General features: G+C 38.5%; 1 protein-coding gene across 1 annotated transcript in view; it reads right to left on the bottom strand.

The window, feature by feature from the left end:
* cntn5 (contactin 5) overlaps positions 1-23,381 on the bottom strand; it is a 355,095-nt gene that overhangs the window by 330,822 nt on the left and 892 nt on the right. The window lies entirely within an intron of this gene.

The raw sequence follows: 23,381 nt of genomic DNA on the forward strand, positions 1-23,381 counted from the left end.
AGCAAGTGCCTGACTACAGTTATCAGAGAGCAGAGTAAACAGAAACGTCACCCTTAGATTCATATAATCACCACCAGGGAGGGTTTCATACCTACATACCGTAGTTTAGCCAATTAGGTCACTGTTTACAGAAATGAGGAAGGCATTTATGGGACATTGTGAAAGTGACTGAATCAAATGAGATTGAGAGATCTCCAAGCTTCTACACCTAAACGTGTCTATTCTTTAACCCTCTATTGCACAATGTTGCCTCAGGGCAACAAACTCATTTTCCTCACTTTACAATAACATTATCCATATTTCAAGCCAATGACAGGGTTAACAAACAAGGGAACAGTTTGAGTATGTCAATAAAAAGCAAGTTTTTGGTCATACCGTCTTTTTTAAACCTCTTTTTTTAACATTCAGTATCTTTTTTGTTATGAGAATTTGCAGAAATATGTTTTTGCCTAGAAGCAACATTGAGGAATGGACTTGACCAGTCACAAACCACTTCAGGGAACATGGCTGTATATAATTTCTTCCCATTGTTGCACAATGTTGCCTTAAGGCAACATACACAAAAATGATCCCCTGCACACATTGTTTAAAAAAAATGTTTTGACATTTCATAATCAGGTCCATTTTATGCAAGAAGACTGAATGAAATATATTTATTTTTTAACTGCTCTCATAACACGTGCAGTAGAGGGTTAAAGCTCCCTTTTAAACTCTAGATGAAGTAAACTAAATTCAGCTCAATTTTATTTGCATAGAACATTTAAAAATAAACAGAAAGCAGGAGGAGCAGGGGCCAGAGAACTGGACAAGGACAGATCCATGAGACAGGCCAGTGTAAAAGAACTAGAGGTTAGATAAGAGAACATGGTAGGTGAGAAGTTCAGTATGAGCACTAGGCAAGTTAAACTCATGCGAAGCTTAGCAGTCATTAAGCTAATTACGCATCACGACAAGTTTCAGACAGATAACATGGAAAACTATTCATTAAATATCTAATATATCACATATGGCTTTTCACTACAGCAGGGCGCTGAATGGCACATGCAAATGGCTCCGAAGAAGGGATGGAAATAATTAATCGATTAATTATTAACCGACAAATAAACAAAAACATGATCAATCAATGCTACTGTTGAAAAATGTTAATTTAATTTTATTTCAACCAGACCAGAACCAGTCGGCTCAGACCAGAACCAGAACCATTCGGCTCAGACCAGAACCAGAACCAGTTGGCTCAGGTCCAGCTTCTTTCCCTCCACCACACCACTCCACTAATACTAATATGTTGCAAACAATCAATCTATCTATCTATCTATCTATCTATCTATCTATCTATCTATCTATCTATCCATTCATCCATCCATCTATCTATCTAAGCTGGCCCGTGTAATGGCCTAAAACATGTGCTAGTAATAAGCGATGAATACATCTTTAGAACTTCAGAATATAGAACCTCACTTTTCGTAATATCCTCATAAACATTACAGTTTTAACAAAACCAGGTTACATTCAATACAGTTTCAGGCTGTTTGTACACTTTATACACATACTGCCCTCCCCCACCCATTAGTACCATGTTCCATGATCCATACAAGGAACACTTTTTATTATCTTGGTGCATTAATACAGAATTCACTCATGAGTGTGTGTATATCAAGTATTTTACAATGGCTTCAAATGTGGCTCAGCCAGTCAGGTTCCAGAACTGGAACTATCTATTTTATAATTGATTTTTTAAAGGGCTGAGTGCTCAGTTTTAGGCTTGCTGGTTAATGGGCAATCGCCAAACTAATGACGATTGGTTGTCAGGCCCAGAGGACAGAAGGAACCAGTGCCACAAGAGCATCATATAAGGCACCAGGATCAGACATACAGCTCAGCAAGAAGACACAGCAGATTGAGCACACAGTACATATTACCTGGTGGATGTAGCCTAGCCTAGCTTTAGTTAACATAATGGGGAAGAAACTAAAAGGTAGCACAGGCATGATGGTCATGATCAGATATCGGCAATGACTGACAAATAATACTACACTGAAAGAAGTGGTGCTACTCAAAAATGTTTAGTATATGGTTTACATTTAATCAGTTAATTATAAAAAAGCACACAGTTAACAACATTCCTAAGCTGTAGCAATTAATGGGATTGATGGTCAACTGGTGGTAATATAATTGAAAATCCAGATTTCTGATCATGAATATAGAGTCACAATTATTTTTTGGTATTACTCAGCCATAGAGGTCACCCTGAGCGCTTACATTTCACTATGAACAAACTCTATCTGAGTCCATTAGAGTGGTGGGATGTCCAACATCTCAGTTGACCTTAACTCTGTATGTCCATGAACCCTCAGAACTGTCTCTATCTGAGGAGGGAGGCCATTTTCTGCCTCACTAGACAAGTAGGTTTTCAGCCTAGACTTAAAGACCGAGACTCCTGAACATGAACAGGAAGGTTATAGGGTATCGTAGCAGAAGGAGGAGGGGTTGCAGGACAAATTCTGTGCCTACTGAAAATTTTAGAACTCTTCTGAAAAAAGCCTGCCTCCTGTGAATGGAGTAGATGTGGCGAGTAAACAGTAGTGAGTTCATTCAAATACTGTGGGGCAAGATTGTCTGAGCTACGTTCACATTACCAGGCTGAAGTGGCACAAACCTGATTTTATGCCCTAATGTGACTCAGATCAGACGTTTTCAGAGCTGTGTGGACACAAATCTGATCTTTTCAAATCCAACCTGAGACACTCTAGCTATGTTCACATTACAAGCCTCATTGCTCAAATCCGATTTTTTGCTCAAATCCGATCTCTCTGACACGATGGTTCACACTCGTTTAGGTAAGTGACTCAAATCTGTCATTAATGTGACGAACCGGCTTCCTGAAACGACCCACATGAGCACATCCTACTCAGTAACGTCACGTGAACGAATAACGTGCATCATCAGCACAAACTAACGAGCAGAACGAGCTTCGCTGAGAAGATAATTAACTCTGATCAGCTCTCAGCATCATTATTAGAGCGAGACGAAGGAGAAAAAGGTGAGATGAGCTGCTTTTCCACCGTTTACAGGCTTTATCTTCTGTTCGGCGCTGCTGCCATGGTAACGCTGAATGATGGCGCAGTGGGAAAAAATCACATGAATTCTGATCTGAGCGCCACATTTAGGTCGCGTGGCCACAAATCAAATACATATCCGATCTAGGACCACATATGAAACTGACTCAGGTTGGATTTAAAAAGATCAGATTCACGTGTCCACACAGCCCTGAAAACAGCAGATCTGATTACATTAGGGCAAAAAATCAGATTTGTGCCACTTCAGCCTGGTAATGTGAACGTAGCCTTTCATATGTTGTCCTCGGATACGTATCCGATTTGTGGCCATACGACCTTAATGTGAACACTCGGAATTCACATGCTTCGTTCACATTAATGACAGATTTGAATCACTTACCTAAATGAGTGTGAAACATCATGTCAGAGAGATCGGATTTGAGCAAAAAAAACGGATTTGAGCTTTATGAGCCAAGAGCAGTATTTTGTAATCAATAGGGCAGCCAAGAGAGCTAAAGTACTGGTTCCAGTGAGGACTCATTCATGCTGCATTCTAGATCAACTAAAGCTTTTTTATGCACCTACTGGAACATCCAGGAACATTCACACAACATGACAGTACAGGACTTCAGCATAGACATGTTAAAGGCACAAAGTAGTTCCTCAACATTGCATACAAAGCTAACGGACGTTCTAATGTTATCTCTATGTAGAATCTAATGACAGATCAGAAACAACAGGGGTGCCAAGCTACCTTTGATGCAAAACCCTCACAATTTAACATGTAATCAGGCAGCTTTATTCTAGCAGCCTTTACATCAAGTAGGAGGAAGATATTTAATGTTCAGTCTTTGATGTTTTTTACACAATCCTTAGTCTTATTAAGTTGTCTTCTGGTTTGGCTCATACATACAGTTGTGTGTCATCAGCATATCAATAGAAGCTAAAGCCATGTTTATGGATAACTGTCCCCACTGGCAGCATATATGAGGAGAATTATACTTAAAGATATTTACTTGGTGGACATGGTTGGTTTGATGGAAGCAAACATTGTATAAGTCTTTCTGCTAAAACCTAAGCTTTTAGAAGGTTGGCACTGCTACAATACAATCACAATACTAAACCTTCCAGATTCGCCCCAATGAATGTTAAATTTCTCACCCCCCTGGAATAACTGTGAAGCAGCTGAACCACCATTTTCAGAATAATCTTTTTCAAATTTCCCCAAACCATCAGTGCAGAATAATACCATAAAAACTAGGAAAAGAACAGGAATATAATGAGGCAAAGCAAAATGTTACTGCAACAAAGATACAGTAAGATCTAAAACAGAGGTCACTAATAGGCGGACCACGGTCCAAGTCCGGACCCAGATGCTGTCCTATGTGGACCTGGACCTACAAACGATAGACTCTGGAGAATTATGTAATTTCGACGGGGTGGTCCTATTTTATTTGGCGTAGCTTTTCTAGCCTTTACGGTAGCTTTAGCAGCCCGGGAGACTCACAGACCAATCGCATGCGTTGTAAACATCACATGTGATGCTACTCAGCCAATCAGATCCGTGCATTACAATAAGCACTGAGACTGGAGTGAGTGATCCACACACAGGGGAGGGACGAGGCGAGAAACAGCAGTCGGAGAAGAAAGTGAGTCAGAGGGAGATTATTTCACATGATGTTTTCTAAAAAGAGAAAACTGACCAAGAATATTGTTGAAATATGACTGAATTGTACTTTATTTGATTTGATATTCAGCTTTTGACCACATAAGATGTTTATATACCTACTAGGCTACTTCAGTAAACAGTATATGGCACGGAATCATAATGCAAGTTAGACATTATGATGTTCTGGACCTTTACTTGAGGATATTTTCTCTAACCTTATTGAATTTTAATTAAAGACCCCGATCTAAAAGAAGATTTAAAAGTAAATGAAGATTCGAAAACTTGCCTGAACACGAGTCCACATTACCAACGTTGGCCGTAGTCTGAACTTCGATTACATGCTTTGGTGCATTAATCCGTTCTTCATATAACTTCACCCTGTAAGCGTGTGTCGAGGAGTTTCCAATCCGAAGAGATTATTCTCTTTAATCCACTTCTGTGAGGTGTGTAGCTCTCATTTAGAGCACTCTTTAATCCACCTCGTGGCACAGTGAGTCAAGTCATATACAGTAACATTTCATCATAGCAATTTGGGGTGGGAGAAATAAACTGATGTAACACAATCATGATATTTGAGGTGAAAGAGATTGAGATTGGTACACAGAGACTACATAAAGTTACGTATTAAATACATATTACTGAGCCATATTACCCCCATTGCCAGACTAAGAGGATGCCAAAATCTGTTGTTTTCTTTGACCACAAAATGCACTGAGATGCGCTGTTAGCAGGGGTGTGAATTTCTAGGCAATTTGATTTCAATTCAAGGTGCCATAATGCTTTTCTAAAACAAATTCTTAAGCTTGATGCATTTTCTAAATTACGATTGTTCCCTTGTGTTTCCCTGCAGTTAGTGAGTTCAGACCCTGCCTTCAACATGGCGGTGGTAGTATGAGGGAAGACTGATTGAGGGAGGGCTGGAGTTCTGGGCAGCTTCTGCCTGTAGCTAGAAGGCCAGCCCCCTCATAGCTTTAGTAGGATTGATGCAGGACTGAGGAACAGGGAGGTGATGGGGTGGCAGTGGGGACTGCGAACACTCCATCACGAGAACAGAAGGTGAGGATGTGAATTTATAGGGAGTTAGACTGGAAGAAGGAGGGGTTTTAGCCATGCTCCTCCCCCCAAACATCAGTTATAGCATAACTACATTTATTGTTTTAAAATGGTCTTCAATGTTATGCTAGTGCCAAGTAAATGCTGCTGTACTGAGACTTGCTCACAATGACTTTAGCAGTTCTAGCCCAAATGAGAAATTAAGGTTTCAGGCATTCTGGTAACATATTTATTTTACTTTGCATTAGGCAGATTTACAGTTCAACCAGTTCAGTTCTTAAACTTAATACCTAATTCTGACTACTACTGGATTAGCCTGTTATTCTGGTAGCAATTTGCTGAGGTGGGTGTTAAAGGCATGTTCTTAGGGTCTCGTAGGGTCATGTTTCTTATGGTTTCCTACAGTTTTTGACTGCAAACATGCATGTATTTGATGAGATCCTGCATATTCCTCCTGATTTATGACGACTCTGGGTGTGAATCCCTATCCAGGCAGAACATATGAACAGCTATACTAATAAGAGTCCTCAGTCAAGACTACATTACATTACATTCAGCCATCATTGTTAAGTGCAGCACCTGCACAACATATGTAAAAAGGTTTTGGTAACACTTTCTATGAATGTCACAATTGTAAGTATCTATAAACACAATCATAACATGTTATAATGCATTCATAAGGCATCATAAACATGGCTATAAGTATTTATAAAAATGCATGACACGTTATAGCCATGCTTATTATGCATTATGAATTGTTAACATAATGCATTATAAGTAGTGTTCATAACAAATTATAAGAGCTCATTAAGTTGCATTTGTCCACTCTAAGTAAATTGAAGCATACTGTACTAAATCCTCCTTTCAGGGGAGGGGCTGATGGGTACTTGGTTTGCTGTGATGTAATGTAGTGTTTAAAGTGAGAGCGCTGGGTAAGAAAAGCACAGTGTAGCAGTGATTCTAGGCTGGACAGCCTGTTTGGAGCGTCTGAATATTCAGGACTGAAGCCCCGAAGATGCAGCTCTAACAGCACCAGCGCTGAGAAATAAAATACTGGAAATCTCAGGGTGTAAATAAACTTCATATTTGCCTTCACTTTATGCTCTCCAAGCTGGGACTGACTTCTTTGGCTCTGACAGTATAACATGTTATTAACACTACTTATAATGTTTTATGTTAACAATTCATAATGTATAATAAACATAGCTATAAAGTGTAATTCAGTGTAATTCATTTTTATAAATATTTATAACCATGTTTATAATGCCTTATGAATGCATTACAATATGTTACAAATGTGTTTATAGATGCTTACAAACGTGACATTCATAGAAAGTGTTACCGAAGTTTATTTCTTCAGGTTTGATTTGTGTAGTTCCCAATTCTGTTTGCTTCTTTTAAAAAGACTTAAGTGGGATGAACAAATTATAAACATTAAATAAAACAGTCTTCTTTTGGAGCCAGTGGCCTAGTAAATTGCAATATATTGTAATGCACTAATGTACTGTAATGTACTAATGTACACTGCGATACTTAAATATCAATTCTTAAAAAAAATCTCAATAGAATCGTATTGTGGCTCAAGTATCATGATATACTGTAGCAGTGATTCACATTCCGACAACAATCATACTATAAAACATAGCATATGTATGTCACTGTACTACTGGTAGGAAAGGACTTGTTCATGTGGGGGTAAAGCAGTCTAGCATAATGCTATGTGGTAAGTCACAAGCGAGAGAACACACAGGATCTTTACACCCTGCACCTTTCTGATCTCTTCTAATCCTGAGACAACAACAACAGTGAGCGTGAGGGAGAGCGAAAATCCCTGCCTCGCTACAGAAGGTTACAGAGAAGCCGCGCGGCATCCACTTGAATCAGCGCACGCTGTAACTGAGTTATTTTTGTGCACTCGTGGCAGCGGGTGGAAAGCATTATTGTTTTGTTCTCTGTGCCCTGCAGTGGGAGATGCACATAAATGCTCCAGAGAGAGAAAGCGAAAGAATGAGCGAGAGAGACAGAGACAGAGAGGGGGACATCAAAGCTGACTGTTCGTTATGAGCACCTCAGCCAAAAGCTCTTTATTGCTCACCAGCCCCTTCTGCTGTACCCCGGCACCTGTGTGTGCAACGGCCAGGAAAAGGGGTGAGCGTGGTCAGGGAAAAGGCCACAAATGCTCCTGAACGATTTCAGCAGGAGGCCACTGAAGCTGACTGGCCGAGACTCTGCCCCGGAGGCCCCAGTGACAGCAGTGCTCAAGTTTGTCCCCCAGCACCTCCTCTGTGGAGCCAGAGGCGGAGTGTGTGTGTGTGTGTTTGGGGGGGGGGGTCCCCGACACTGACACAACAATGTGTGAATGTAGCCCTGTAGGAACAGGATCCCACCCTGGTGCTGGGTTAGCCAGGGGTGCTTACTGGCATCATTGTATCGCTCTATTCTCAGGCCGTGAGATGATTTAAGCCTTTTTCTAAACCAACACTACACGTCTGAAAAAAATAATCAAAGCCTATTTTTAATTTTTGTAGTCTAATGCCATGTTTGATTGTGTCAGCAATGGCCGGTGCAGAAGAGTCAAGGAAACAGAGCCTATTTAACCATCATTCTAATTTTCATCACCACTGAAAGGATTTGTAAAATCTTCTGTTTCAACTCTTTGTTTAAGGCCTATTTAGAGGGCATGCACTGACCATATTTCTGGCCAGTTACATTTGCCATTTATTTACAACCAAATAGTTGATTTTTTTAGCCAGCTTTTATTAGCCAAAATACATTTGTCTATTTGCAAAACAAAAAAGAAGTTTGTCAAAATTTGCTAATTGTGCGTTAGGAGCAAACACGGGACATTTTCTATCCTGGCTGATTCTGATTATGCACATCTAAAGAACAAAAACTTTTGGCATTTTCCATTCTTTAAAAACAGGAAATGTCATTTTTAGCTATATTTTGGCAAGAATGTTTTATGGCCCAAAATTCTATGTAGTATACAGTATGAGGGTACAGTAGCTTGAGAAAAGGCTTAAACCAAGTTACACTTAGTGAGAATGTGTGTATTTCAAATAATAAAAGGTATTTGATGATGTATTTATTGTAAGAGCAGAACATTTAGGCAACTAGATAAGGTGAGATAAAACATCTGCATTTCATTAATTTTACTGCATTTATGGCCATAAACAAATAAGTGTGACAATTTCTAGATTTTACAAATGCTTGCAGTTGTTTGCAGAGGCATAATATACTTTTTGCTGATTTTGTACATGAAAATAAGTTTACATCCACTACAAAAACTGTAATATTTTTTTCTACCAATTTTAGTACATAATTTTATTTTATTTGCTGAATTTAACACATTAGGGCAAAAATACAGCATAAAATACATGTCATAACATAAAAAACGTCATAACTTTTGTATAGGCCACATTTTATGTTTAAATGTTTTGTTATATGTTAAATTTTATGTTTAAATGTTTTGTTATATGTTAAATTTTATGTTTAAATGTTTTGTTATATGTTAAATTTATCACATGAACAGTAATTGTGCATTAAAATGTGCAGAAATATGTTCTTTGTGGAGGATATTTACTTATTTTCACTTAGAAAATGAATCTAATTTGACCAGGGCTATCAGTATTGGCTTCAGCAGATATGAGAAATATCAGATATCGGCATCAGCCCACAATTCACATATCGGTGCATCCCAGATTTTTTTTTTAATTTGATACTGAAAGAGTAGTATCACAATTGTCAATGAACAATGCAAATGATACTATGGAAAAAAATAAAAGCATTTTTCTTCATTTGAACAAATGTTCATTGGATTTAACACAGACAAATTTTACAATTTCTGCATTTTAACATTTTTTTTTTACATTTACTTATGCCAAGAGCCGCATCTCTAACCATCCAACTACCTACAGCGTTTACCTATAGACTTTAACAAGTAAAGGTTCCTAAACAGAACAGCATATTCCTCGTCTGGAATAGGAAAAACCTTTGAACGGTATAGAAGCTTTACAGTATGTGGAAGTTCTTCATGGTGAAAAACAAGGTGCTTCATGCTCATATATCTTATTTACAAAAATTAGGTATTTAAAAAAAAACTGAAAGGTGCTCTAGGGAAGCAAAAGTGACTCCTCTGTGCTCATAAAAACTCTTTGTGGCATTTTTAAGAACTGTTTTTCGGAACGTAAGTACAAAGTGAATCTGGTGACAGCTTATTTAAAGAATTCAAAGTACTGAAAGTATTGAAAGTTCAAAGAGTACTGAACTGTTTGACACATTACAGTATTGAAAAAGTCATGAAATTATGATACACTGTGCGACTCTAGTACATGACGATGAAGTTCAGGGGAAAGTAGTCGCTTCTCTAAAGTCGAAATGAAGTGGGCAATGGCACAGGTTACGCAAGAGCTCCCCTTTTAGCAGACAAAAAGTAATTAAGTTTATCAGTCGACAGGGTGCTTGTGTCAGAAGACGTGCTTTACATGAGGTTAAGAAGCCATTTGATATTCATAAGCTTGATAAGAGGATTATTGCTCGTGAGCTCAAGATTACATGAAAGCCCAACACAGAGTTCATTAGCTTTTCATTATGAGGTCAGAACATAATTTCTAATTTTGACAGTCACCTGACTCCAGTGTCACTGAAAGCAGATGAGTTGAACTGGGAAAATTGAGAAAAGTGAAAAACAGCCCAAATTCCATACTGCAATAGAGGGGCACAACACAAGTGCCCCCATTATCACATGACATTTCGGCTGTGTTTATCTGACTTGACTTGAATTCACATTGTTAACTGTGGGATCTCTGGCATGAATAAACTGGATATATGTATGTAAGGGCCTGTTTTCTGGGCCACTGGGATGCGAGAGTGTGTAAAAAACACAGCCTGGAGGATATTTGCTCCTATTGTTACATCCCTCACGGGAAATCTGCTACTCTCCCATGCACATTTTTGATAAAATTGATATTTACCTACCTATAGTGACACGATTTCTCTGCGTGCCAGTGCATATCAGCTCCAATCACACAGTCTCTCGAGACAGCAACACTACTGTCATTATAGCAACTATCAGGACTTGATCACAGAGTCAAATCCATCACTCTCATAAAAAACACACAAAGCTGCTACGACATACAAGTGGCTTTTTCTCCTATTACTAGACTGTAACAACATTGTTCTCCTCTCTGAAACGTCCCATGGGTCTGCAGTAAAACTACTGCTGCATAACATATTGTTTGTTAATCATTATCACAATATTGGCTTATATAATACAGTATATTAAATAGTGATATTGCAGAAAACCAAAACAAAACAAAAAACAAACCAAAAATATATATATATATAGTATTATATATATATATATATATATATATATATATATATATATATATATATATATATATATATATTATATATATTATATATTGTATCTCCACGTTTTTCAGTTTTTGAGATAATTTGAAAGTACCTGTTACCCTTTACATTGTGAGTTAATTTCATGATGAATGGACTAAAAGAAATAACCCAAAATGACTTGGAAAAACCTCTGGTTCCACTGACTTTCATTAAAAGTGAAGTAGGTTTTTTCCTTCTCCTGTAAAGGTTTTCTTCCGACAACAGTGATATGTATCTCTCTCTCTCTCTCTCTCTCTCTCTCTCTCTCTCTCTATATATATATATATATGTGACTGATAACAAATCATTAATGTGTTGTGATAACCCTGAGCTTAAGAGCTTAAATGCTTTCTGAAACGAGTGTTTCTGCGAGTGTTTTGATGAATCAAGCCATTTACGATTCGACAAATGCAAATAATTTAGGTCAAAACAATACATGTCACTCTTTAGTTATGTATAATCATAGTTGTGCTGCTGTTTTTAATATCACAAAGTGCATTACAATGGCAGCATCTAGCAATATATGTTTTTGTCCATATTGTGCAGTTTGGAATCTACCAATACAGCCTATACTGTATTGGTGAATATAAACCTCTCAATTCATACACACAGGTACCAAACTATATATTCAACAGACTGAAGCTTATTTTAACGCTGATTATATTTAATAAAGTAGACAAGCAGGTCCACAATGAGAGCAGAACCTCAATCCCCTGAAAATATTGCTTCCTCTTCATTTCAAAATCAAGGGCACATAGGAAAAGCACACTTCTCATGAGCGTATATGAGCTCAGGGCTAACATATGTGCTTGTGGCTGGCGTATTATTATAAGATATTGCACTGTTATAATGTTGAATGCTCTAATAAACTGAAAATGGAAACATTAACATACTAAAATAAGGCAATGTTTTTTGCGAATTGAGACACCACCACATTGTACTGAACCAAATTATGAATTTTGTGAATTGTTACACATCTAGTGCAGTTCTAATCAAAAGAAAGAAGCAATAAACACTTAAACAGTGAACAATAACAAACAGTGTAAAGGCTTTTAAACACCATGTTATAAAAATATATATAAATGGTTAAGGCTGAACGATTCTGGGGAAAATATCTAATTGTGATTTTTTTCTGACCAATATTGCAACTGAGATTTAAATGGGATTATTTTCTAAAAACTAAGCTCTATGTCTTTCTCCTCAAGCTTGAACGCTAAATTGAGTTTTCAAGACTGACAGTTCACAAGCTCTGTTATTAGGTTAAAGACAACACTGAATAATGTAAGATTGAATTGAAATTGCAGCTGTGGCAATTTTAAAATTACACTCTATCAAATTGCAATATTAACATAAAAAAGATTAATCGCCAGAACTATAAATAGGTGCCCCCATCAGGCTCAGTTTGTTACAGCAGGAGAATTTCACATAGGCCTATCCTTTTTTTTTTTAATAAAGTAAGTGAGCTGAATCAAGCAATTGTGACAGCGCCCAAAACTCCGGTCATAAAGTGGGTTTGCTTTCCGGAAGGTGGTCAGTTATCCAGTTAGTGTTTCCCACCAACCCCCAGGGCAGTTGGAGTTCCGCTTCTTCTCTGTCCCAGCCCACCGTTTGACTCCTCCGCCACAGCAAAGCCCCTAATTACTAGCCCCTCCATCTCGCTCACCCTCACTTTCTATGAGCTTGTTAGACGTTTAAAACAGAAAAAAAAAAAACATTTCGAGAAAAGCGGACCTTTAGCACAGCCTGGTCAAACAAGCCTCTTCCTCTGTCATGTGAAATCAGGAGACTGGCGAGAGGTCCGAAAAATCCTCTGTCCCTCCCTCAGGGTCAGTGCACACCATCATCAGCATCACCATCTCACCCATTTCACTACTGGGCATGTTTTTTTTCACCACAGAAACACGGCGCGCTCTCTCGCTCCACCAAGCGCCTGAAAACAACACAGAGAGAACTCAGGGCACTGCTGGGCTAGATGAACATAATAAAGACATTCTGAGGGGTAGTGAATGTGAACGTTAACCAGACCACATCACTGTAAAAATCTCTTTATACTAGTTTCTTCTCGAGGACACTTATCGCTGGGGGTGGTTATGTTAGCATACGTTCTTCTCATCCTGAAATTTCCACAGCAGACAATCGCTAATGAAAAATTCTATTTGCGAGACGACGGTACCCAGCAGCGCAATGTTCTCTCTTCAGACACAGATCTCTTAAATCTCTCATTGGGACTAGCTCTAAATGCACTTATCTCCTGCTCCTGGAGCTGCCCTGTAAACACCTCTGTCAGCTCACTGTGTTAAATCTACTCCTAATCTCAGATTTAGCTGAAATCCACAATTTTCTCCCTTTCCAGGTGTCTGCTCAAAGCCCTTCTGTGCTCTCTCCTTTAAAACGAAGCCTCGGTGGAAACGCTAACGTATCTTTGCCTCGCTAGCTGATTGCTACCGCACATAATTTACCCCATGCTGGCAGGCCTCAATGTGACCAGTTAAAAATAATTAAAACTGATTAGACTTCAAGGCTGCTGTAAACAAAAGACATCAATTAGGTATGCATGTGTTGTGGTGTGAGGCGTTAGAGATTGTAAGCAAAACAAATCAAGACGTCCACCTTTACATCTGGATTTTTTAAGCTTGTGTGGTTAAAACATGGGCACACCATTTCAGCATGACATCAGACGTACCTCTAAGTCAGAAACAATCAACGCTCTACTGCACGATGTTGCTTCAGGGCAACAAACTCATTTTCCTCACCTTTCAATAACAGTATACATATTTAAAGACAACGACAACAATAAAGGGGAGAGTTTGAGTAAGTCAATGTGAAGCATGTACTTGGTCATATTATCTCTTAATGCGCACATTTAAACCTCTCTTTCAACATTTAGTATCAATTTTTTTGAGAATTCGCAGAAATATGTTTGTTGCCTAGAAGCAACACTGTGCGACAGTGGAATGGATTTAGCCAGTCACAAGCCAGGTCTCACCACCTCAGGGAACATGGCTCTATATCATTCCTTCTCATTGTACTCCAGAAGGACCTCTGCGCACATTATCTCTTTTAAATGTTTTTGGATTTAATAATTGGCTCAGAAAAAAAAAAAACAAATCAAGGATCATTTTATGAAAGAAAAATGACCCGCTCCTTGTTTCTACGCTCACTGTCCATTTTATCAGCTCCACTTACTATATAGGTGCACTTTGTAGTTCTACAGTTACAGACTGTAGTCCATCTGTTTCTCTGCATACTTTGTTAGCCCCCTTTTACCCTGTTCTTCAGTGGTCAGGACCCCCATGGACCCTCACAGAGCAGGTACTATTTGAGTGGTGGATCATTCTCAGCACTGCAGTAACACTGACATGGTGGTGGTGTGTTAGTGTGTGTTGTGGAGTTTGGATCTTAATTATTTGGAGAGCATTTATCTCAGTTTTCAAGGTGAGCTGGAGTGTCTTGGTCGGGAGCTATCCAAACCATCCAGGCCTCTATGACGCTGCGCCACTGAAGAGGAATACAATTCAATCTGGAGTATCCAATGAATATCTTTAGCACATTTTCTTGCAGGCATCGCATAACCCTGCACAAGTGAAAAGAAGGGAAGAGGCAGCCTGTGGCTATTTGCAGATAATATGCATAACAGCAATACACTAAAATGTTTAGCACTGCAATAGAAGGGAAAAAATGGAGTGATTTGGCTTTGGGAAGCAAAGCCTGCACACAAACAGTTCATTCAAATGCATCGCGGGGATATGAGGCCTTGCCGTCATATGCGTTTGATGGGTGTTATCTAGGACTGTGTAAGTCAAATTCGACATCTGAATTTTCACCGATTTCAATGAAAGAAAATGCAAATTCTTCAGGAAGAGTTTTTCCTCTACACATCTTTAGGCTATGTGCCTCTACAACTTGCCGCAGGTTGGAGACAATTATTGTTATTATTATTATTATTGTTATTATTAACCTGCTTTCACTCAGCAGCCAGCTTAGGCCTCATTGCCATATCATTTTTCATGTAGATTTTATGAAAAAGTCATACACAAAGATAAGTATCAACAAGCCTTTTGACCACCATCGTGTGACTCTCACCTTTTCAACCATTGGTTTTTTTAACATTGTGAGCTTCATATGTATGCTGAGCACCTGCTTGTGGATTTAGGAGACATTAATGCCATTATGTAATCTACATATTGTCTTTACATCTTTGAAAAATAACACTAATTGTAATTTAATATCTGAGCCCAGCAGATAATCCTATTCTAAAACCTATAGATGTGAAAAGGCCTAACATTCAAATGTGAGTCACTCATGTAGAACTCTACTTTTACACTATTTAAGCTCTTTGCTGAATGTGCAGCTACCGGCCCCTCTGCTCTTTTCATTACAGACATTCATTCATTTATTAAGTATTATCAATATCCATCTGCTCTGCTAATAACTACAGTTGTCTAGCCTAACAGCAGAAAATACAAAAACAACACGGTTCCTTAAAATCTGAAACTGATTCATTTAAGCATTTACTTTAGCACTAGTCATTAACTCCAAATTCAAATAACTGAGAATTATTACTATTATTTTGGAAAATGCGAAAATGATCAGCAGCATAATGAAGGAACAGGGAAAAATAAATAAATAAAATTATAACAATCAAAAGTACTCGAGTTAATACAGTACAAGAGTAACTCAGCATGGCTATTACTTTCTTGCCCTGTTCAGGAACAAAAGGGTGGAATACTCCAGCCTTCCACTTCTGTTAGATGTTTATCTTCTCCCAACAATGCAATCATTATTCTGCCTAACCGACCGTCAAGTGCAGCCGCAAAGGAGCCCAAAATTCATAGTGCAAGAATACGGACACTTAAAACCTCTCTTGACCAGGGTGTAATGCACTGAAATGCTTGATACCCTGAGTTAAGTGGCAAGTCCAACCACACAGCAGTACAAAATGTGCTACATTAAGTCAATTTCCACAAAGCAGACACTTACAAGTAATTATACAAATTAACTTGTCAGAGGGTTCCGGAGGGATGTTTGTCTTCCTACGCATTTTCTAAAAGACCAGTGGGCTTCCTTTCTAAATGAGGCACAACAATAAGAACAGCCTCCGGGCACGGCAAGGGTGGCCAGGGGAAGATTCTATTCCACTCAACAGCCCCCAACACTCAAAAGTCCATTACTAAGCAGCTACGCACACTCAGCGCTGAACACGACTCGTAAACGCTCTCAGGCATTATGGAAATCATAGTTCTCTCATGGACTATATGCTAAAATATTAGCAGTCATCTGCCTGGATGGTCTGCACTACTGTAGAATTGTAAAATATTTCTCTCTCTCTCTCTCTCACTCTCTCTCTCTCTCTCTCTCTCTCACACACACACACACACACACACACACAGATACACAAATAGTGAGCATACAACACACTGGTATGCTCATCTCTACAGATATTGTTGCAATATTTTCCCTAAGACTGGTAACATATTGGGTACTGTTACCAGGTGCACTGCCACTTTGATTATACATTTATACATATTCCATATTGCACTGCCACTTTATGCATCTATAAATGTCATATTGCACAACTGTTAACAAGGTTATCATATATAGCACGTAGTCACTTGTTCATTCACTGGGGACGTGCAGCACTGCATTGTGAACTACATTGTATTTATGCAATTTACTTCTTATTTTTGTGCTGCACATTATTTTTATTGTTTTTATTTTTGTATATATTTTTATTTTATTTTATTCTATTATTTATCTTTACTTTTTATTTCCGCATCTGTAAATACTGTAAGACAAAACTTTGTTCTTGTTTATTTTGCCCTTGTTTTGCTCTTTACTGAGCTTTGTACTGCTACAATAGAAGAATGTCCCTCTGGGATTAATAGTGATCAATCGATCAGTGATCTATTTATATACATACATATATATATATATATATATATATATATATATATTCATTTTCAAATTTCAAACTTGCAAATCGCTGTTGTCAGAAGAAAACCTTGTATCTCCATTTTTGACGTTTTTCAGTTTTTGACATCATTTGAAAATACCTGTTGCTCTTTATATTGTGTGTAAATTTCATGCTGATTGGACTAAAAGAAATGACCCCAAATTACTTGGAAAAAAGTCTGGTTCCATTGACTTACATTAAAAGTAAAGTAGGTTTTTTCCTTCTCCTGTAAACTTACCATTTTGGAGATACAAGGTTTTGTTCTGACAACAACGAAATGTGCAATGGACTACTTTATTCAGTGCTGCATACATACATCTGTACTGGTCACCATAAACACCTTGTACAGAAAGCAACCAACTCATCTTTGAACATTACTGAAGATTTTATGTAAGAGATTTGAGATTTCATTCTAATCTGACAAGTTCAGTCCCTCGCTCTGAAGTAGCTGTCACCACGCAATATTCATGCCAACCCTGTGGATAAGCCATCCTCCATGTTTACTCAAGGCTCAGCATGAAGAGATCCTGAGGACATCTGTGTCCATTTTTGTTTTATTAGTCCTGGATCTCTTGGTGGAAACTCCCCGAGGTCCCATTATCTTATCTCAGGGAAAAAAAAGCTTTGCTTTCCCCTCCAGTTTGTCCTCGGAGTGTGGACATATTTGGGTTCAGCTTTCTCCGGGGCTTCTTTGCTGCATTTGTCGCTTTCAATTAGTCCTGATCCCAGGCCTGTTGGCTCATGTCAATAACCTTTAAAACTGCAAGACAAAATGTAGTCTCGGGGCAATGACTTGTGAACGACAAAAGCTGCGTGGCTGTGTGTCTTGTTAAAGTCCAGAGTGGAGGGCTGGGAACATGAGAAATATGGAATGTGGCCTAACAGGGTAAAATGTCACAGTGTGATGAAAATTTAAATTTAAATTCTAGTCAGAGAGCATCCAGCATAAAATGGGAGGTGGAGAAACGCCGAGTACTGCGCTGTTGCAGGTAATAACCATTGTTACTATGGTACAGAATTAGATATTTTAATGAAAGAAGGACATAATTAGCACATTAGGCTGACCTGTACCGCAGTACAACATCCTTATCCTAGCTCCTGAGCCACACTAGGATCATTAGCAGCATATACACCGATCAGGCATAACATTATGACCACCTCCTTGTTTCTACGCTCATTGTCCATTTTATCAGCTCCACTTACTATATAGGTGCACTTTGTAGGTCTATGTATGCAGAGAAACAGATGGACTACAGTCTGTAATTGTAGAACTACAAAGTGCACCTATATAGTAAGTGGAGCTGATAAAATGGACAATGAGCATAGAAACAAGGACATATGGTCATAATGTTATGCCTGATCGGTGTATTTACCAGGATAAAATACCTGAGCACAGTTACTCAAATAGGAAACTATGCATCTTTAGTACAGCACTTTGCATAGTGTGCGTGTGTGTATGAGAGAAAGATAGAGAGCACAGGAGCAAAGATAATCACTCAGCATACACTGCATTACAAAATAAAACAATCCATTTCAGGCAGCACGCAAGAAATGAATCACTGAAATCTATACGTTTCAATAAATTACTTGAGTTCACATTTAGCTTTGCTCGTTCCACCGAAGTTGGCAGGAGCGTAAAAACAGAGTGGTATCTAAATCTTTCCTTCGGGCTCAATTCAAATTGGTCCTCAGCATACTAATACTTCAGAGCCCTGGGCCCGTGGGTAAGCAGAGCATAATGGCCACGGCTGGTTTATGTTTCATTAAAACATGCTGAAGGAGGAGGACAGTGGGTGTAAATACTAGAAAGCAATTTGCAAAGCTGCCCTCATTCGCCAAGATAAAACTGAACAAAAATGCAAACGCTGAGTCCAAGAGCTCCATACATTATTTTTGTTTTACTGCATTTTCTTTATTTACAAACACATTAGCACACACACGCACACGCACACACACACACACACCGCATTAATAAAGATATTACTAAACAACAGCTGTTAATGGCATCATTAATTATAAAGATGATACATGACGAAATGTTCAAACACATACCTTAGATAACCAAATTTTATAATAAGAAGTTCTCTATTTAACAAAATTTGCAGCGCTAGTACAGGATCCCTGGGAAAAGAAAAAGAAGTAATAAATCTACTTGATCTCCATTTTCCATGTTAAAGATGACCTTTGCCAGGCTGTTCCCAGATTTGGAAAAACATCCTACATTGTTCTTGCATTTTATTTTTTTCCCTGAGTTCCACTTACGATCTTCATGTGGGTTTATGTGCTCAAAACATCACAATTCACTTAAATAATCATTTTCCAACCTCTGCTTATCCCTTAAGATTAAACAAGCTGGTTTTGTTGCTGTGTCTTTAAGACTAATATCACTGATGTATCTCCAAAATGAGAACTTTACAGGAAAAGGAAAAAACCTACTTTACTTTTAATGTAAATCAATGGAACCAGACTTTTTTCAGTCAATTTTGGGCCGATTCTTTTGGTCCGTTCATCATGAAACTGACACACAATGTAAAGAGCAACAGGCATTTTCAAATTACATCAAAAAATGAAAAATTATATGCTGACGAGTTTTTGTTCCAACAGCAGCAATATGTATATGACCCCTGCTCTCATTGGCTGCACTGTACTTCATTCATAAAGCAGGCAGAGCTGGAACACTCCTTATATCTTCAACCTGAAGGGGTGGAGTTAAACTGCTGTAGACTGATGAGATGGATATCTGCTTTAGTTTTAGTTAGCCTACATTACAAGAACAATTTAACAGTATTAACATACTGCATCAAACAAAAATTTGCATGTTACAGGCCCTTTAGGTCCAATAGGCAGACCTTTGATGTTTCACGTCACTTTTCACACCACTGGAGAAAGAAAACCGCCTAATATAAACCTCTGACCCATTCATTACAAAAAAAGCCTCGCGAACTACCATAAACCTCAACTTTTTTGTAACCACCTCACATGCAGTAGTTGCTGTAGTTCTACAATTCTCTTACACTGCTGTCAGGTTTTGATGGCTGACTCTGCCTACACTTCCTTTAAGGTAAATGCCCTTGCTTTGAACTCTGAAATGCAGGCACGAAAAGCAAAGAAACATGTGGAGGAAAGAGGCTCTCATTTGAAGTTGGGCTTCACATAGAGGGTTCACGCGAGCGAGCATCTCTGGTGCTGATACTCTTGAATGAACATCTGACCCAGTGGCAGAATGTCAAAGGTGTTGCTTAGTAACTATGCACATCGGCCAGATGGACGAAATGGAGCCATCACCACATTCCAAAGTGTTAACGACGAGTCTCAGAACCCAGCCCCGGCATTCATTAAGCGCAAGTCCTTTTTGCTTCAGACTTGCAATATGAACATCTCGGCATGGAAAGGCTGTGACCTTGCTGACACATGGGCTTACGCAACCAAAAAGGCTGTGGAAGGCGGGATGAAGGGTCTCGTGCTGGAACAGTCAGCGTTATGTCTTCACTCAAGGCTGGCTGACGAGAGTAAAATTTGAATCAAAATGGAAATGCAAATCTACAGTTAAATTGAATCTCCAAACTTCACACCACAGCTACGTATATCAAGGGCATGACCATGGCAGTAGCACACCACTAGAGAAAGAGTTGGATATTAAAGTTGGTTAATACAATTAATGGAAGAAATAAAGCAATTTTTCCAATATTAAACCTCTCATACTTATAAATGTGATCCAAACGTTATTACAGCAGAATCGCCAAAGATGTTCTATTTCTTTACAAAGCTCATAGTAGATGAAGTTTCACTGGAACTTTCTGTTCACTATCAGAGCTAATGAACCTCCCATCCTCCAAACAGCAGTTCACTTGAAACACACCAAGTCCTCGCAAAACTTCAGCTGTTTCTCTAAATTATCAATTAGTTACAGACCTCGGTTTCAAGTTCTGCTTTCAGAAGAAAAGATAATTGGCTATGTACTCTACACCGGATAGAGGTGTTTATATGACTGTCCAAACTGGAAATGCAACAGGCTAGCTAAATAATTAAAAACCATATAATGGATTTTCCTCCATTTTTATTTTTTTTAATAAAAGAGTTTGATGTAATATGTAAACATTACCAAAAAATCCAAGAATTTTCATAAAAACCAACAATAAATTGTTGGTTTTTATGATGTCCACCTATTGAGCTCACAGCAGTTTAGCTCCACCCATTTACACGGAAGTTATAAAGAGTATTTCAGCCCAGATTGCTTTTTGAGTGAGGCACAATACAGGGCAGCCAATCAGAACTGAGCTCATTTAGATATACCAGTATTAAGGGCACAGTAACAAAAGCAGACCGTTTAAAAGAAATAAAGCGAGGTTAAAAATGCTAATATAAAAGTACAGTATGCCTGTTTTTTGGCACATGCAAACCTCTTAATTGGACCTCAGAGAAAAAAAAATGTAGGATATGGCATTTAAATTCAGTCAATTTTCCATATTGGACTTGAAACCACACCCAACATTATACCCCGTGTAATGCCTATACGCAAAATAGGTAAAAAAGAGACTTAATACTTAGGGATGCGTGATGATATTGGAATAATAGCAGTTTTAGATATAAGTTGTAAAATATAGCCTATAATATTGGCATCAGACAGATGTTTAGATTTGTCCGATATTTCAAACCGGTGTTTATCACACTCGACAAGAGAAGTATGTTTAGGTGGCACTGAGCTTCTGCACTAAAACGTCTGCATTTTATTCATTTTACTGAATGTTATTTGTTTGTATCCCTAATCCAGACAGATTTTATACACGGTTCTCCATTAGTATCAGCTTCGGCAGATATGGGCATGAAAACTATGTAATACTGGCATGGGCCTATTTCGGTGTGTCTCCATTTGTGGCTTTACTCAAATAATAACTACTCAAAAGCCAGAGCAATGGAATTCGATACGGACAGGACGGGAACGCTCTTGTGTAACTGTCAGTTAAAACTTGCTTAGGATCTTCAGGACGCTGCTGTTGCATGGCAACCGGTTGCCATGGTTGGAAGTACAAAAATGTGCCACGGCTGTTGCGAGAAACCCTCCTGTCTTGGTTTTTGACACTCTGGAATTCTTTTTCTAACAAAGACTGAAACTGACTATCCACTACACCCCTCAAGGTGTGTTATAGCTCCGGGGACTGAGGCAGTGCACCAAAACTGCTTTAAGTCTCATGACGATTACAACAAAGCGGTAATCTCGCTGTTCTCCTCTGCTAAAAAGTTGATGTTTTAGACAGAAGGTTTTCTTGCAGCATCAGCCACCCGAAAAAGACAACTGCAATGTCACGCTCAACATCCTCTTAAGTGAAAAGCAAACAGTGCCTGGTCTAAAGTCTTCGGACTTGATCCAATCAATTCATTCTCAATTCAATCTCCAGAAGACGCCTTTGCAAGTTGCCTTAGACACCCCAAATATGTTCAAGCGGAGATCCATTCAATACTAGCCAAGCACACATCAGCATTACAAAAGACAATATTAGAGCATGATTTGTTCATTTGAGCTGTATGGCATATCCTCCTCATTCAGGGCAATAAGTCACATGACGTTTACCGTGTTTACAAACAAGCCTCTTACTTCACTCTGTAAAGATGAATTGCCTTGTGGTACTGTTATTTTAAACAGCAGTCTCCTCTAATCTCTCATCTCCATAAGAGTCTATTCCACTCCAAAACAAAGTAAGACATCAGACCATCAGTTCACAGGTTAATTAGGGTTGGGTGGTAACCGATATTAAAGGGGAACCACTGATCTGATTTTTTTAAAAAAAAATCTATATAATTAAATATTTGAGCTGTAAACAAAATCATTCAAGAGTGGTTTGGTGTGAGATGCTCTGTTCGAGAGAAAGTCAGAATTGTTCACAGTGGCGGTGATCGGAACCAGACGTCTGAAAGCTCCCCCACAGTGTTTTACGATAAAGTTTTGTCTTCAAATGTATTTTAACCCATTTATTTTAATCCATTCCTGATGCAGGGAGTTGTAAGGCAAAATACTCAGAAAACCTATTTTTTTCATATTTATGACTATTTTACTATTATCAACATTACATGTAAAACACGTGTAGGTTCACTGGCGGTTTTGAGGTAAAAATGGCTTTATGTTAACATCCTGACCCCTGGTTCCTATCACCACCACTGTAAAGAAATCTGAGCCTGTAAGTTTCTGTACAGTTAACAATTTCTTACGAAACCAATCTGCATGACTCTGAATCTCCTGAATTATTTATAAATTTGG

The sequence above is a fragment of the Colossoma macropomum genome, unplaced genomic scaffold, assembly GCF_904425465.1.
Source record: "Colossoma macropomum unplaced genomic scaffold, Colossoma_macropomum, whole genome shotgun sequence".
Classification (NCBI taxonomy): domain Eukaryota; kingdom Metazoa; phylum Chordata; class Actinopteri; order Characiformes; family Serrasalmidae; genus Colossoma; species Colossoma macropomum.